Genomic DNA, 17,659 nt, shown 5'->3' with positions numbered 1-17,659 from the left:
TATTTAAGGCACACCCTGGGGTTGTTGGGGTGGGGAGGGATTCCCATTCCTGCATTGCAATGTGAAGTGTTCCTGAATAAACCTGCTTGAAGAAGGACAACGTGGTGTTGTGCCTTTCCTGCTGGTCAAGGTGGATTCAACAAGTGGTGGAACCTGTACCGAGACTTCTGCTTCTCGAGAGTGCTGCGGGTCCAGAACTTCAAGAGGTCAGAGTAGCCGGCTGGAAAGCTCCCAGGTAAGTGGGACGATTCAAGTTCTCAGTTAGAGACAATAAGGTTCCCAGATTAGGGACTATTGAGGCAAGTGGGACGATTCAAATTCTCGGTTAGAGACAATAAGGTTCCGGTTAGGGATGATTAAGATAAAACAGTTATGGGTAACACAACATCAGGGCAGTCTGTTCGTCAGGCATTAAAGGATTTGTTGAAAGTAAAAGGAATCGGGCTGAAAAAGGAGACGTTAGAAAACTTTTTAAAGGCCGTTGATCAGGTGGCTCCATGGTTCCCTGTGTCAGGGCATCTTACAGGGCCTAGTTGGGAGAAATTAGGGAAGGATCTGAAGTTTGCCGAGGAGCAAGGGGTCCTCATCAAGGGGGTGTTTCTGGTATGGAAGTTAGTATGTAACTGTATTAAGGACAGGGAGAAGTGCGGGGCTGAGTTGCAGAAAGGAAATCATTGGGCTAATGAGTGTCGCTCCGTGAAAGATATCAATGGATAGCCTATTTCTCACAGTGGGGCTCATCCAAAAAATGGACGACGGGGCTCCTGACCCCAGGGCCCTCAAATATATGGGGCAGTTTCCAAGGGGTGGCCCAACCTGAGAATGCCAATGCAGTGGAACAGCCCCGGAGAGCAACAAGAGGGAGTGCAGGGCTCAACCTCTGTTCCACCTCCACACCTCGGATAGGGGTGCAGTAGGTCGAGTCTGATTTTAAAGGGCCACTGCCACCTAATACTGTAGGACTCCTGCTGGGCCGTAGCTCCGTGACCCTTCAAGGGCTGGTTGTACATCCTGGAGTGATAGATTCAGATTATACTGGACAGGTCAAGATTATGGTTTCCTCACCACGGGGAATTGTAGCCATTTCCCCTGGCAATCATTGCACAGCTCCTCTTATTGCCAAGTTGTCATTCCAACTTTCCAGCTAATGATAAAGAAAGAGGGAGCCGGGCGTGGTAGCGCACGCCTTTAATCCCAGCACTCGGGAGGCAGAGGCAGGCGGATTTCTGAGTTCGAGGCCAGCCTGGGCTACAGAGTGAGTTCCAGGACAGCCACAACTACACAGAGAAACCCTGTCTCGAAAAAAAAAAAACAAAACAAAACAAAAAAACAAAACAAAAAACAAAAAAAAAAAAAACCAAAAACAAGCTGTCAGCCTGTGTTCTGCTCAAGACAGCTTAAAAAAAAAAAAGAAAAAAAAAAAAAAGAAAGAAAGAGGGAATAGAGGATTTGGTTCTATGGGAGCCACTTCAATTTACTACTCCATGGACTTTGATGAGAGACCTCTACTTGTATTGCAGGTAGGGGGAAAAGCTATTTCAGGATTGCTTGATACTGGCACTGACCAAAGCATAATTAGCATAAAGGACTGGCCATCAGCTTGGCCATGTCAGCAGTCAGAACAAACTCTGAGAGGCCTGGGCTATGGCCAAATGCCCCGAAGTGAGCTCATGCAGACTCACTTGGAAGGACCAGGAGGGCCATTCCGGTTGTTTTCAGCCTTATGTGCTCCCTGTTCCAATCTCCCTTTGGGGACGGGACCTGATGCAAGAAATGGGATATAAATTGACAAATGAGTTGCCTTATAGCCAACAAGCTCAACAAATTATGCAGGATTATGGATATCAGCCTGGAAAAGGATTAAGGCCTCAATTGCAGGGCAGAAAATCCCCTATTCCTGTGAGTTCAAAGAAAGGTCGTGCTGGACTGGGTTTTTCCTAGGGGTCACTGAGGAGGCCATACCCATTACTTGGAAGATTGAGGATCCAGTATGGGTTTCTCAGTGGCCTTTGCCCTCAGGGAAATTACAGGCTGCTAAAGAATTAGTTCAAGAACAGTTACAGATGGGCCATATTAGCCCCTCTACTTCTCTTTGGAATACCCCCATATTTGTCATTAAGAAAAAATCAGGGAGGCAGGCGGATTTCTGAGTTCGAGGCCAGCCTGGTCTACAGAGTGAGTTCCAGAGTTCCAGGACAGCCAGGACTACACAGAGAAACCCTGTCTCGAAAAACAAAAAACAAAAAAAAAAAAACAAAAAAAAAAAAAAGAAAAAAATCAGGGAAATGGAGGTTGTTACATGATCTTAGAGAGATTAATAAACAAATGGTCATTATGGGACCTATTTAAAGAGGTTTGCCCTTACCATCAGTGCTTCCAAAAGCATGGCCAGTGATAGTTTTAGATATTAAAGTTTGCTTCTTTTCCATCCCCTTGCATGAACAAGATGCAGTAAGATTTGCATTTACTTTGCCTTCTATAAATCATGAAGAACCAGATAAGAAGTTTGAGTGGATTGTTTTGCCCCAGGGTATGGCCAATAGTCCCACTATGTGTCAGCTATATGTAAATGCAGCCTTATATGAGGTTAGACAGGAATTCCCCAGAATAAAATGTTATCATTATATGGATGATGTCCTTCTGGCAGCACCGATGGAGGAAATGCTGGATTTGGCATATAGTAAGACCATGCAACACCTACAAAAGAGAAGGCTTACAGTAACCCCTGAAAAGGTGCAGAAGGGCAAGGTCATCCATTATTTAGGAAGCAAAATAGTCGGCCATCACTGGAAAGAGAGGCCCATTGGACTTGCAAACTTTATATGCCCCAATACAGGGGAATGGCAGGGCCAAAAGAATGGGAATGGGTGGGTAGGGAAGTAGGGGGGGTATGGGGGACTTTTGGGATAGCATTGGAAATGTAATTGAGGAAAATATGTAATAAAAAAAAAAGAAAGAAAGATATATAACTCCACAGAAGATTCAAATCAGAACTGATCATCTAAGGACTTTAAATGATTTTCAAAAGTTGCTAGGAGATATTCAATGGGTTAGGCCTTATCTGGGTCTAACAAATAAGCAATTGCAACCTCTTTATGACATCTTGCCAGGAGCGACAGCCCTGGATTCAGAGAGAGTTCTTACAGAAGAAGGAAGGGAAGCCTTAAAGTTAGTAGAGAAGGCTATTCAAACTGCTGCTTTAAAGAGGAGAGAGGTTGATCTTCCTATATCATTATGTATTTTGCCATCAGAAAATCAACCTACTGGAGCCCTTTGGCAAGGGGCTCCTTTATTATTGATCCATCCTAAAATTTCCCCCGCCAAAGTGTTATCCTATTATCCTGCCTCAGTTGCCCAATTGGCATTGCTAGGTTTACAGTAATGCATGCAGCATTTTGGCACCCCTCCTGATAAAATTATTGTACCATATGATAGTAGACAAGTTGAAGTGTTGTCTGCCACTGTAGATGACTGGGCAGTTTTAAAATGCAGTTTTTTAAGCAAGATAGATAATCATTTTCCCAAAGATCCTATTTTACAGTTGTGTAGCGCTCACCTGGTAATTTTTCCTGTGATTACCTCTCGAGTACCATTGAAAGGGGCTCCTCTAATTTTTACAGATGGATCAAAGTCAGGATACAGAGCCTATTTCGTTCAAGGCTCTGCGCCTATAGTTTTACAATCCCCCCCTGCCTCACTGCAAGTTATAGAATTACAGATTGTGATTAAAGCTTTTGAACAACATTCAGGGGCCTTTAATTTAATATCAGATAGTCAATATATGGTTAATGCTCTTGCTATCTTGGAGGTGGTTGGTAGGGTGAATCTTAGGTCCAGCATTGGGGATTTATTAAGTAAATTACAAAATTTGCTATTGCATAGATCCTCCCCCTTCTTTGTTCAGCATATCCGAGCTCATACTGGGTTACCAGGTCCATTGGCTGAGGGTAATGACATAGTGGATAAGGCAGCACAAGCTGCTGTATTTCTGGCATGTCCTGCCCTCGACCTTGCTCGTGATTTTCATTCTAAATTTCATGCAAATTCTAAAACATTAGCCTCTCACTTTGGGATCACCCGAGCAGAGGCCAGGGAGATTGTCAAGGCCTGTTGGGCCTGTGCTCCTTTATTACCTCAACCCTCCTTTGGAGTTAACCCATGAGGGTTACTCCCCCTACACATTTGGCAGATGGATGTAACTCATTTTGCCGAATTTGGAAAATTACAGTTTGTCCATGTTTCAATTGATATTGCCTCTGGAGTCATTTTTGCTTCTTTGCATACTGGAGAAAATGCCCGTCATGCCATAGCTCACTGCTTTGAAGCATGGGGCGCTTGGGGTCAACCCAAAGAATTAAAAACTGATAATGGCCCTGCTTATACCTCCAATACATCTTTACAGCTACCCTTTTTACCTGATAATGAAGGAGTGGCACCGGTGACTGAACCTCTCCAGCTTGCCCTGCAAGGGGTATTATGCTTTCAGCTTATTGTAAATATTTCTCAAGATAGTGCGTGAATGCAATTGTGTAATCAGACTGCTGCATGGTTGGATAGACCTTTTAATAGTTCAACCCGAGCTAATGCTACTTGGATCAGAGGAACTTGGCCTGCGAGCATACCCAAGGGCAATGCTAGCATTCTACCCCAACCACGCTGGGCCCCATTTTGCAGAGGCATACGAGACTCTTTGCCTCTGTGGACTGGATGTCAATTCCGGAAGGCCGCTTGGGCGGTTAAAAAGTATTTTACCTTTTCTCCATACATCAGTACCATGCATAATCAAACGTTTGCAGGTTATAATTGGACATATCAAAGCCCAGCACAGTGAGGGGCTAATAATCCTTTTAATGTATGGTTGTTACACGGGGTAAATGGAAGCTGTACTGATTTGTCACCTCTAAGTATACTAATGGGAGGGGCCTGGGGAAATGCTAGTTGTTATTGGAACGGGTCTGATTTGTTTGAAAATTCTGTGAGTGTTTTGGCTTTGAGAATCATAGTAGTGATAATTGCTTTTATAGTATGTATTGGAATGCATCTGTATTTTCCTTGGCTGTGATAACCCGTATGCCTAGATTTGTACCCTGGCCATCTCCAGGGTACATCTCCACAGATGCAAGCTCCATCTGTGATGACACTGTTTAGACCTAAAAGATATTTTGAGATTACCGATGCCATAGTCACAGCAATATCATACCTCAAGGAATGGACTGGCATAGGAGGACTGGCAATCATCTGTATTGCCACAGGAGTAATGGCCCTGTGGTGCATTTGCCGTATGCAAAAAAGGCATGCCTGTGCGCAGGCACTCTTGATTCAAGCTTTTGCAGCCCTAGAGCTGGGACAATCTTCTCAAGTGTGGCTTGGCATGCTAGAGAAGTAGTCAATGATGGGTAAGACTCCCTGGAGGTGTTACCAACCTAAGACAGGGACCAGACCACTGCTGTCTGTCCTCCCAATGATGGGTAAGGAGCATTATCGCAGGGGTCAACCTAAGACAGGCATTCTCTCTGCCAAAATAATAAATAAGGGGGAGATGTGAGGAGCAGGTGCAGCCGCTGCCCCAAGATGGCGTCTGGGATGGCTGCCAGGTCTTATGACCTGCACCTGACTTCCTCATTACCTCAGACTTAGCTACGTCCCAGCTGCCTGCACTGCACAAACACCATGCCTCATCAGCTCACCTGAGGTGTCGTCATTTGCTGTGAACCAATGGACTGCCATTATGTGACTGAGGTGATTGGGAGGAGTCAGTAGGGTATTTAAGGCACACCCCGGGGTTGTTCGGGGGATTCCCGTTCCTGCATTGCAATGTGAAGTGTTCCTGAATAAATCTGCTTGAAGAAGGACAACGTGGTGTTGCGTCTTTCCTGCTGGTCAGGGTGGATGTGACACTCAAGTGACCAGGATTGCTCCTCCCTCAGATCAGGTGTTATTTACAGTGACAAGGCACAATCAAGTTATCATTTGCTTTCAGATAGTATGTTTACATATATATTTTGTTGCTTGATACTTTCATGAATGCATAGAAAGTACCTTGATCAAATCCACCCCCGTCCTTCCCCTTCTCCTCCCATATTTCTCACCACCATTTCCCCCAATTTCATGTGTTTCTTCTAACCCACTGGATCCATTTAGTGCTGCAGGTATGTGCCTAGGTCATCTATGAGAGCATGAGTATCTTTCAGGGGTCACATCCCTGAAGGAAACTGACTCTCCCTTTCCAGTAGCTATCCATCACCAATAACCCTTGAGCTAAGAGTGACTGCCTTCTAGCAAATCAAACACATTGTGTGAAAATCCATTCATTTTTAAATTATTTTGCTTTTATATCATATGGTTCAACTCTTATAGAGTTAATCTCATCATGTTGCAGTGAGAAACCCAACCTGATCTTGTCCTCAAACACCAGTTTTAGAGCACAATTTATCTAATAATCTCTCTCATCCCATCTTGTGACACTTCATCTGTCATGTACTAAATCCCTAAGTGAATTCTTATGAATTACTTCTGAACTTTCTCTTCTGAACTTTGATTATATTCCTACCGGTATATTATCTTGATCCATTACTATTTCATTATATATATATATATATATATATATATATATATATATATATATAGTGTGTGTGTGTGTTGTATATATGTATGTATATATGTATGTATGTATGTATGTATGTATGTGTGTATGTATGTATATTTGAGACTTCCAGAAAGGCAGAGAGAGGGGGAGAGTCTCATACTACAGTCCTATCTAAAATACACTATGTAGACAAGTCTGGCCTCACACTTCCAGCACTCCTCCTTCCTCCTGCCTCTGTCTACTGAGTGTTAGGTTATGATACTGTGCAACCACACCTAGTGCTTCATATATAATGCCTGTTTGTTGATGGTAAACAAATGATCAGTATAAAGAGTTAATATTAATACAAGCTAGTCTATGGAGAATGGCCTTATTTGCTGAAAGGGTGAGGTTTTTGCTCTTATAGCATGGATCTGGCAATATGAGTAAAGATGATACTCTTTGTCTGTGATGCCTCAGCTAGTTTATAGTCATTCAAGAAGCTCAATAAAATTTCTTTGAATAACAGACTTTCCTGACATGTGAATGATAGAAAGAAAGCAGGTTACAATACATGCCATGGACCGGGGCTCAATGGGCCCTCCTCAATCCGTGGGAATCAAGGCCTCGGACAGATGGGCATAGAGTCGGCTAGTGACAAACAGACAGAACAGGAGAGATTGTGTTGAATCTGAGTGTAATGTCACAAAGCAAACACCAGTCTTATATAATACAGAAAACAAAGGGGTAGGATGTCACAGCAGGCAAAGTACATTGAAGTTACCTGACACAAAACAAAGGAATGACTTCAAAAGGACTTACAGGAACCAGGTAATATTTACAGTAAAGATAAAACAGCTCTGCCTAGGGTCAGCTAATGACAGGTAAGGATTTCACACCCTAGTCACAATTTGTGCTACTCCTTTGAGCCTTGTGAAAGCTAGCACCAGGAGGTTCTTCTCTAGCAGACTTTCTCATGAATAATGCAATATCACAACCTCCCTATTTCCTAGGCCTTGGTAAATTCTTGCATATGAGAGTAACTTGGCTATTCTTTTAAGTATCTGTAGGGAATCTCCATTTGTTAGAAGAATTCACCAACTTGCTTCTAATATGCAATGTAGCCTACTATACCTGGCTGTACTGAAGATTCTAGGTATACTTTGCTAAGCTTGCCCTGAGATTTCTAACCTTTATCCAGTAAAATACTGTAAGAAAGCATGCAAGACCCTCCACAATATTGCAGGGACAAATCTGGGGCATTCTAGCTATGGGAATGCCAAGGTTCCAGGAGGCTGAGTTTCCTTGAAACTCTTTGCCTCAGGGCTGCTTCCAGGTTTCCAAACCTGTAATGCGAGTCACTACTGGGGTGGATGTAGCAAATACAGGCATGTCATCATCAATCTAAGAAATATTACAAATTTTAAATAAAAAATAATTATTAAATACAATTGTCAACATGCAGTTCAATAGTGTCTGGATAATTTGGTTTCTTTTTTTTTCTATTCAGCTCTAATAAAAGTCTGACTACAATCATTTGATATTCTGAATCACTAGTTTGTTTATAGCACTCAGCCCCTAATGATTAAAATATCCCTATAACATTCTTCTATTGCTAGCTCTATTTGCCAGTCACTCTGCAGACCCCACAGGAGGGCCTGGAGGTCTCCACAGGGCCAGGAAATGAATCCTTACTGCACACAGCAGCCTCATTGGGTAGAGAGAAAGAGAGAGAGACAGGTTTAATCTTTAGATATCCCTTTATGTCCCCACTGGCCATCTGCGACTATTATTTTCAATTACTGCTTTCCTAGGAAGCTGGTTTTACTGAAATAGCAAAATAGAGATCACACTGACTTCCCTGGAAACTGATCCAGATTTCTGTACATGTTCCTATCTGGATTTCAGTGTCAGGTGGAACCAAATCTTTCATAGGAACTAATGTTTGAACCTGAGGGGGAGATGTACATGTATTTCTTTGTGTGTGTCCATGTGTGCACCAGAGCATGTTGGGTGGTGCACACACACTGTGGGTAAGTATGTCTGTGGAGATCAGAGAACTTCTGATGTCATTCTTAAGTGCCATTAGACCTTTTTTTCCTCTCTCTCTCTCTCTCTCTCTCTCTCTCTCTCTCTCTCTCTCTCTCTCTCTTTCTTTCTTGGTGTTTTGTTTTGTTTTAAGACCAGGTTTCTCACAGGCTGAAACTCACCTAGTAGATTAGACTGGCTGACCAGTGAAGCCTAGTAGTGATCCACCTGTCTCCCCCTCACCTGAGTTGGAATTACAAGTGCATATGGCCACTCTTGGCTTTTTTTTCATGTTGTTTGGGAGACTCTAACTTGGTTCCTTGCAAGCATTTCACTAATTGAGCTATCTCCCCTACCGTTATATTTATATCCTTGAAATTAAGATATCAACTGTTATTTTCAGTAGTCTCTGAGCCATTAAGAGTGGCGATATAGTCAGGCATTCAAACAAATGAGTATAGGAACTCAGCCTTGTGAGCTGTAAGAGTTCAGCTGTAAACTTTACAAACAAACAAACAAAATGTCTAAAGAAGGTTCACATTTACAAAGCCACTTAAAGTGGTACTAATGAGTCTTCCATTAACTCAGCCTAAGCTGTTACACATGTGATATTGGCAGGCATGTCTGTGCTTCATGTTAACTTAATGACCTAATCTGAAAGAGACTACTATCTACTTCAGTAGCACTGAAGATTCCTTGATTCCATAGAGCTTAATGTCTCTTGTGCTTCCTGTGGTCATGTGTCATTACATGGCCTAAGACAAAGTGTTCTAAGCACTGACTGACCACCCAGGAGTGGAACTTCAGTAAGAGGACCTGATCCAGGTTAAGATGCAGCTCAGCAATGAGGAATCACTGAAAACTCTGCTTCCTGTTCAGTGCAAGTCCAGAATTTGAAACTCATTTCCCAAGCAGGGTTTCAAAGTTTTGATTCCCATAAAGAGGAAATATTATTAATATTTAGTTTTAAGTGAATAGTGAATGGTTGTGTTTCTAGTGATACTAAATCACATTTCTCTATGCTACTGCCCATGACAGCATGCCTGAGAAATAACTTCTCCTTCAGGTAATGAGATATATATTTGGCATTAATTAATCTCTTCTTCCCCTGTGACTTCTTCCAGTAAAGCAATACCATCATGCGAGTTGCAATTCCCACTTACAGATGTCTATTTTAAGAACCAAGCAACAGAGTGGGAGTCCTCTTGTTCAAATACTGTCTTCCTAAAAGTGAAGCTCATTGGAACTTGGAAGACTTTACCTGATTACTGATCAGTGTCTCCTTACTTCAGAGAAACCTGAGAAAGAAAATCCAAGGCCTATACAAGCTGACTTTAAGCTTCTGCAAATAGTCACTGTTATCTATAGCAACACAGATGGCGTAGGAGGAGAAAGACACATGTAACACACCAACCTGCATCTGTCTAGAACTTTCTACGTCTCTGACACAACAGCAGCCTGGCCTCTCTACCTGATCAATTTCCGTGTTGATATTTGTGTTAGCACAAATACCACTTTCTCAACACAGGTGTCCTCTGGCTCCTAGGATTAAGACACTTCAATTTTCTGATTTGAGGATTGGCAGATAACCAATTGGTTCTTTCTTGTCCTGTCATTTCCCACTGCATTATAAGCAACTGTACAATAGCACCATGGATGATTTGCCTAAAGTTGTTTTCCAGCCCCCAGCATTCCATCCGCAATTACAAACTGTTTGTTGGTTGCTCAGTGTGTCGAATATACATGCAATGAGCTTGTGGACAGAGTAGCACCATATTGAGTGAGTTCTTCCAGGTTAATATAAACCTAAGAAGGACATGAACAGGAAGAAAAGGAAAGGGAGGAATTTTTTCCATTTCATGGTGAGACTCAACACTGTTCCCGTTATTTCTGGATTCCCCACTTTTTCTATTTCCTGTAGCCTCTTCTTTGAGAGTGTTGGGAGAAATAACAAAATCAGAAAAAACCTTATTAAAATCTTTGCCATGTGGCCAGCACTGTTCAAAGTGGAGTTCATACTGACTTGTTTAGTTATGGTTGCAATTCTCTGGGAGAGAGACTATTAATATCTTTATTTGGGAGAAAAGGATGTTGGAGCTTAGAGCATTGAGTGATGAAGACATGCACCAAATACCCACAGGTAGAATGTGGTGAGCTAAGTCAACTTAGCACATTGACTCACAATAACAATGGCAAAAATGTTTCTATGTAATAGACTCTAGAGTGTGAGAAGTAGTCGTCTACAACCAACACACACAATTTCTCCTTGCCCTACATCGTTAATAAGAAATACTTACTTTTACTGCATGCTCTATCTCCTTTGTATGTAGAAGTGCCTCAAGTGATATTGGTATCAGGGAAATGAACAAGAGGAAGTAAGTGACAGCCATAGCTATGGGGGTGGGGGTAAGCACTCACAATGACAAGAATGCTAACTAGAGCCAGCAACATGAAGCAGGCATTTACCAAAGGCAGAAGAGCAGGGATGAGTGTTGGATATGTAAAATGTCCCATGTTTCTGGGCACAGTGAGTGGTCTGCTATTGCTGGAATACTCCAAAGGACTTGGTAACTTGAAGGAGAAGCTGGGGAGTCACAGTCAGGAGTTTGGTTTTAGCAGAGTGGGCTGAAGATGTTCTGCATTGTTTTGTAGGCGTTTCTCAAATGTATACATGAGAAGAATCATAGGGTTTGCCTACAATATACATCTTCAGACCTCTTCTCTGAACTAAGTGTTGGTCCTGGATGTGTGCATTTAATGTACTGTAGTAGTTGACAAAGAAGTAGAAACTTTAGGAGCAAAATTGAATTTTAATTTCCCTAATTAATAGATATAATCTTCTCAAGAAAAATACACACTTATTTCATCTTTAAAGTATCGGAAATGACTTCAACATTGCATGGTTGTACTTTGCCGGGAAGAAGACAGAGAAGTACCTGACACACAGGAGGCAGGCAGTGTGCAGAGACCGCCAGTGTTCACATTTCTTAGCGCAAGCATTCCTTAACTGCTGTCCTTACTTCCTTGTTGTCATTACTCCTTACCTTAGAATCACCATGAAGAGAGCAGCAGAGACTGTAGGCATAACAAGTGGGGGGCGGGGGAGGGTTGAGGGCAGAGGGTGGCATCCGCAAAAAGACCAAGTGAGAAAAGCCAGGCACAGGAAGATGAATGTTGTGTGATGTCATTCATCTCTGGAGTCTAAACATACCACCTTCATAGCAGTAGAGTGGAGTCATCTGGTGGTTGTCAAGGACAGGGATTAGGGGTGGCCAGATACTAGCCACAGACTTTCACATACAAGACCAGTTAGTCCCAGGGATCTGATTACAGTGTGGTGAATAGTCAGTACTGTTGCATGGCTTACTTCTTTTTTGTTAAGACAGCAGATTTTGAGTTCTACACACATACACACACACACACACACACACACACACACACACACACAAGCATGAGTCATAATGGATGCATTGATTAATGGTGAACAGTACATAGGTCAAAGCTAAGCAGAGTTCCCACATTAAGTAACTAAGCCCTGAAGTGTTGCCTGTGTGCCAAGCATGGAGAGTACACCCACAGTCTTAGCACTTAGGAGGTAGAGACAGGAGAATCAAGGGTTTAAAGTCAACCTAAGTAACATGGAACCTTGTCTCAAACTGCAAAAAATAAGACTCTAATGTGCTCTAAGAACAGCACTGGGAGAGGAGTGATAGCAGGAAGGCATGTTCTCAGAAAGAGATAGGAGGCAGAGGAGGAGAAATCTGGCTTCACTTGGTTATCACAATAATGCTAAAGGGAAAATGGTGTCCTCAGTCCTCTGGGGAATGAGCCAGAGTCCCTCCCAGTTCTGCTGGTCTGTGAACCCTGATTCCCACACTTCCCATATCTACTCCCTTACCAGGTTGTCCTATGAACCCTTCTTGGTGACTCTTGTTTGAGTTCTGTTTCAGTACAAGGAAGCTGAAAATATCAGAGAAGTCAATGGTTGTATCTTTCCTCTTCATGTAAACAGCACTTGAGAAGCATAGCCATCTACAGAGAGATGGCTCAGGATACCTGATGTCCATCACTCAGCCTTTCCACTGGGTATGCTGACAAACTCTCTTTCATGCTATGGCCACATTAAGCTTGATTTACCAGCAACCAAGAGACACATTCATCAGAGAGATGCATAATGGCTCCTTTTTTTGTCCCATCTAGCAAAAGCTCTTGTATGTAAGCAGAGGAGTTTGTGAGGCTCCCACAGAGAAGAATCACTGTTGTCTTGAATAAGACCAGAGACCCCTGTGACAATCACTATGCTCTCAGTTTCTTGGGCCCAATGTATCATTTGTGTTTTTCATTAGAGTTCACTGAGATGTTTCCAAACTTTCCACTGATCAATCAAATAAAATTCAATCTATCCAAACCACTCCTGTAACATACATCATGTCTATGTTAAGAAAGGAAAAGATGGGGCTAAAGTGATAGCTCAGAGGCTACTTGCTGCAAGATCGAGCAAAGAACTCAGATTGGGTCCCCAGTACCTCTATCTAGTAGCTCATAATCACCTGTAACTCTAGTTCCAGAGGATCCAACATCCTCTTCTGGTCTCTGCAGCACATAAATTCATGCTTTCAGGGGTAGGAAAAAGAAGAGATTCTAGTGCACAAAACAGATTATACTTCTTCCTTTTCTGGGGGCTCTAACGTGGCATTGTATGCAATCTGTAGCCACCATCTATTCCACCCTAAGGGATCCTAGCATGGTGAGCACTTTCAGCAATGTGAGCTACATGTTCCTCCTCAGCCCTGAGCCCTTGTTCCTTCACTTTCTCCTTACACCCACATGCTGATAGTCTCAGCTTCCTTGAGTTACTGATGTTTCAGGTTTCTCCAATACTGTACTGCTGCAGACGGACCTCAGTCAGGTCTTCGATTCGCAAGAAAACTCAGGGTTCTGGTTACAGGCGAGCAATGAGTTGGCACGGATAACAAACAGACACGGACAACTAACAGACACGGACACAGAAAGAGTGTGTATCTGAATGTAATTTTTCCAAGCAAGCACCAGACTTTTAATACAGAATAAAACAAAGAAGTAGGGTGTCACAGCAGGCAAGGTACATTGAAGTTATCTGACACAAAACAGAGGAGGGCCTTCAAAGACTGGCAGGAACTAGGCAATGTTTATAGTAAAGATAAAACAGTCCTGCCTAGAGTCAGCTAATGACAGGGGCCAGGTAATGATTTCACACCCTAGTCACAATTTATGCTATTCCTTTGAGCCTTGTGAAAGCTAGAACTAGGGGGTTCTGCTCTAGCAGAACTTTTCATGAAAAATGCAATACTGTAGTTCCTCCTTAAACCACAACCCTCCTTTTTCCTAGGCCATGGTAAATTCTTGCATATGGGAGTAACTAGGCTGCTTTTTTAAGTATCTGTAGGGAATCTCCATTGTCAGAAGTACTCACCAACTTTCTTCTAACATGCAATGTAGTTTGCCATACCTGACTGTAATGAAGATTTTAAGTATACTTTGCTAAGCTTGCCCTGAGATTTCTAACTCTTATCCAGTAAAATACTATAAGAAAGCACGCAAGACCCTCCACACTATCGCAGGGACAAATCTGGGGCATTCTAACTATGGGAATGCCAAATTTCCAGGAGACTAAGTTTCTGTGAACTTTTCGCCTCGGGACTATGTCCAGGTTTCTGGGCCTGTCACGCGAATCACTACTGGAGTGGATGTAGCACTATACTTTCCATAGAAAGAGGGCTTTGAGGTCCTGTCTCCTTCCAAATTTAGATCAGTGCTTCCTCCTAGGCCTTCCTTTGTGCCCCTTTCTTTCTTATATCAGTTTATTATATGAATATATATGTTTATTTTAAATAAGACTATATACAAGAAAAATAACAATTTTTTCTAAAACTAGTATAGTTCTATTAAATGTGAACCTCAGATGGCCTCATCAGAATAAGTGTGCTGATGGTGGTTGTCTGTCTATATAGCCTTCATTTCACCCCTTATGTGTCTCCCAGAGTATCAGACATAGCTGTACCTCATCATGTGTGCAGCAAACAGAGAGCCCTTGCAGTTTAACATCTGGATATAGAATCCTTTTTCATATTATTTTCCTTCCTCCCATAATAGCATATTCAAGCTTTCTTAGAAAACAGATGTCTGAGTGTCCCAGCACAGAAAGACAGGTTGATTGCTCAGTGTCTTTATTGTTATATTAAATTACAAATTAGTATCCAGGGACAGCTAACTCTGAAGACTGCTCTTAAAAATAATTTAATTTCCAAACATATCTAATTTAATAGTCAGATAGATAGATTAGTGGATAGACATTGAATTATGGAATAAAGAGCAAGAAAGACCACACAAGAAAGTTCTGGAATCATGAGGAGAATGGCAAAGCAAATGGTCCCTGATTGGCAATGGCTTGATTTATAATTTCCTAGTTTTATAAAGGCCCAAAGGTAATATGCAATCAGTAGAAAGTGTACTTTGGATTTTAAAGTTTGATTTGTTTTTCCACAGCCAAGGGTGGAAAGGGCAGGACTTTCTCGGTGCTGGGCAATGGCAGAGAGCCACCACTCTCCACCAGCCAGTGATTGTGAAAGTAAACATCCAGTCAGCACTCTTGGTGACCCTGTTGCTAAGCTCACAGTCAGCAGATTGAGTGCACTGAATAGATTTTTAGTACACCACATTTCACCTTATGTGTGTTTGTCAGGATGTAATCCTCTATAGCTTGCAGTGGCAAGCTATAGAGGGTATATCACTGCATGCTGCTTCTTACTCATGAGAAAGAAAGGTCTGCCTACCAAGAGGCAGCACTTGGGCAGCAAACTGAAGAGCAGCATGAGAGGAAGAAGAGTTTCTTTAGGCATAAACAGTACAGATAGACTTTGCCAGCAGGCACAAGCAATATGCACTACAAAATGCTAGTCCGCCGGGCAGTGGTGGCACATGCCTTTAATCCCAGCACTTGGGAGGCAGAGGCAGGCAGATTTCTGAGTTCAAGGCCAGCCTGGTCTACAGAGTGAGTTCCAGGACAGCCAGGGCTACACAGAGAAACCCTGTCTCGAAAAACAAAAAACAAAACCAAACAAAACAAAAAAAGAATCAAAAATAAAAAATGCAGTCCAAGGAACTTTGGTCATCCACCACAGAGATGCCTACCCACCTCTCAATATAGTTCATTAGTTTTAAATTGCTAAATTTTCTTTCCAGCTTCTGGCTATTATAAATAAGGCTGCTATGAACATAGTGGAGCATGTGTCCTTATTGCATGTTGGAACATCTTCTGGGTATATGCCCAGGAGAGGTATTACTGAATCCTCCAGTAGTACTATGTCCAATTTTCTGAGGAACCACGAGACTGATTTCCAGAGTGGTTGTACCAGCTTGCAATCCCACCAGCAATGGAGGAGTGTTCCTCTTTCTCCACATCCTTGCCAGCATCTGCTGTCACCTGAATTTTTGATCTTTGCCATTCTGACTGGTGTGAGGTGGAATCTCAGGGTTGTTTTGAATCTCAGGTTGTTCCCTGGTGATTAAGGATGTTGAACATTGTTTCAGGTGCTTCTCAGCCATTCGGTATTCCTCGGGTGAGAATTCTTTGTTTAGCTCTGAACCACATTTTTAATGGGGTTATTTGATTTTCTAAAGTCCACCTTCTTGAGTTCTTTGTATATATTGGATATTAGTCCCCTATCTGATTTAGGATAGGTAAAGATCCTTTCCCAGTCTGTTGGTGGCCTTTTTGTGTTATTGACGGTGTCTATTGTCTTACAGAAGCTTTGCAATTTTATGAGGTCCCATTTGTCGATTCTCAATCTTACAGCACAAGCCATTGCTGTTCTGTTCAAGAATTTTTCCCCGGTGCCCATATCTTCGAGGCTTTTTCCCACTTTCTCCTCTATAAGTTTTAGTGTCTCTGGTTTTATGTGGAGTTCCTTGATCCACTTAGACTTGAGCTTTGTACAAGGAGATAAGAATGGATCAATTCACATTCTTCTAGACAATAACTGCCAGTTGAGCCAGCACCATTTGTTGAAAAATGCTGTCTTTTTTTCCACTGGATGGTTTTAGCTCCTTTGTCAAAGATCAAGTGACCATAGGTGTGTGGATTCATTTCTAGGGCTTCAATTCTATTCCATTGATCTACCTGTCTGTCACTGTACCAGTACCATGCAGTTTTTGTCACAATTGCTCTGTAGTACAGCTTGAGGTCAGGCATGGAGATTCCACCAGAAGTTCTTTTATTGTTGAGGTACATTTACACAATGGAGTACTACTCAGCTATTGAAAACAATGAATTCATGAAATTCTTAGGCAAATGGATGGATCTGGAGGATATCATGCTGAGTGAGGCAACTCAACCACAAAAGAACACACATGATACACACTCACTGATAAGTGGATATTAGCCCAGAAACTTAGAATACCCAAGATACTATTTGCAAAACACATGAAACTCAAGAAGAAGGAAGACCAAATTGTGGATACTTTGTTCCTTCTTAGAATGGGGAACAAAAATACCCATGGAAGGAGTTACAAAGTTTGGAGCTGAAACAGAAGGAAGGACCATCCAGAGACTGCCCCACCTGGGGATCCATCCCATTAACAGCTACCAAACCCAGACACTATTGCATATGCCAGCAGGATTTTGCTGACAGGACCCTCATATAGCTATCTTTGTGAGGCTATGCCAGTGCCTGGCAAATACAGAAGTGGATGCTCACAGTCATCTATTGAATGGAACACAGGGCCCCCAATGGAGGAGCTAGAGAAAGTACCCAAGGAGCTGAAGTGGTCTGCAACTCTATAGGATGAACAACAATATGAACTAACCAGTACCCCCAGAGCTCATGTCTCTAGCTGCATATATAGCAGAAGATGGCCTAGTTGGCCATCAGTGGGAGGAGAGGCCCTTGGTCTTGCAAAGATTATATCCCCAGTACAGGGGAATGCCAAGGCCAGGAAGCAGGAGTGGGTGGGTTGGGAAGCAGGGCCGGGGGAGGGTACAGGGGATTTTCGGGATAGCATTTGAAATGTAAATGAAGAAAATATCTA

The 17,659-nt window shown here is 42.4% G+C and overlaps 1 long non-coding RNA gene across 1 annotated transcript in view; it reads left to right on the top strand.

Moving 5' to 3' along the window:
• The first annotated feature begins 7 nt into the window (after positions 1–7).
• The window catches only part of LOC110291435 (uncharacterized), a 34,449-nt gene continuing 16,797 nt past the window's right edge, over positions 8–17,659 (top strand). Inside the window, exon 1 of the long non-coding RNA XR_002377560.3 lies at positions 8–235. This is a non-coding gene — a long non-coding RNA (uncharacterized LOC110291435). The remainder of the gene's footprint in view (positions 236–17,659) is intronic.

This window comes from Mus caroli, unplaced genomic scaffold (assembly GCF_978045245.1).
Source record: "Mus caroli unplaced genomic scaffold, Mus_caroli_1 scaffold_3, whole genome shotgun sequence".
Taxonomy (NCBI): Eukaryota; Metazoa; Chordata; class Mammalia; order Rodentia; family Muridae; genus Mus; species Mus caroli.
The sequence above is the reverse complement of the archived record's forward strand: the minus strand, read 5'-3'. Positions and strand labels throughout refer to the sequence as shown.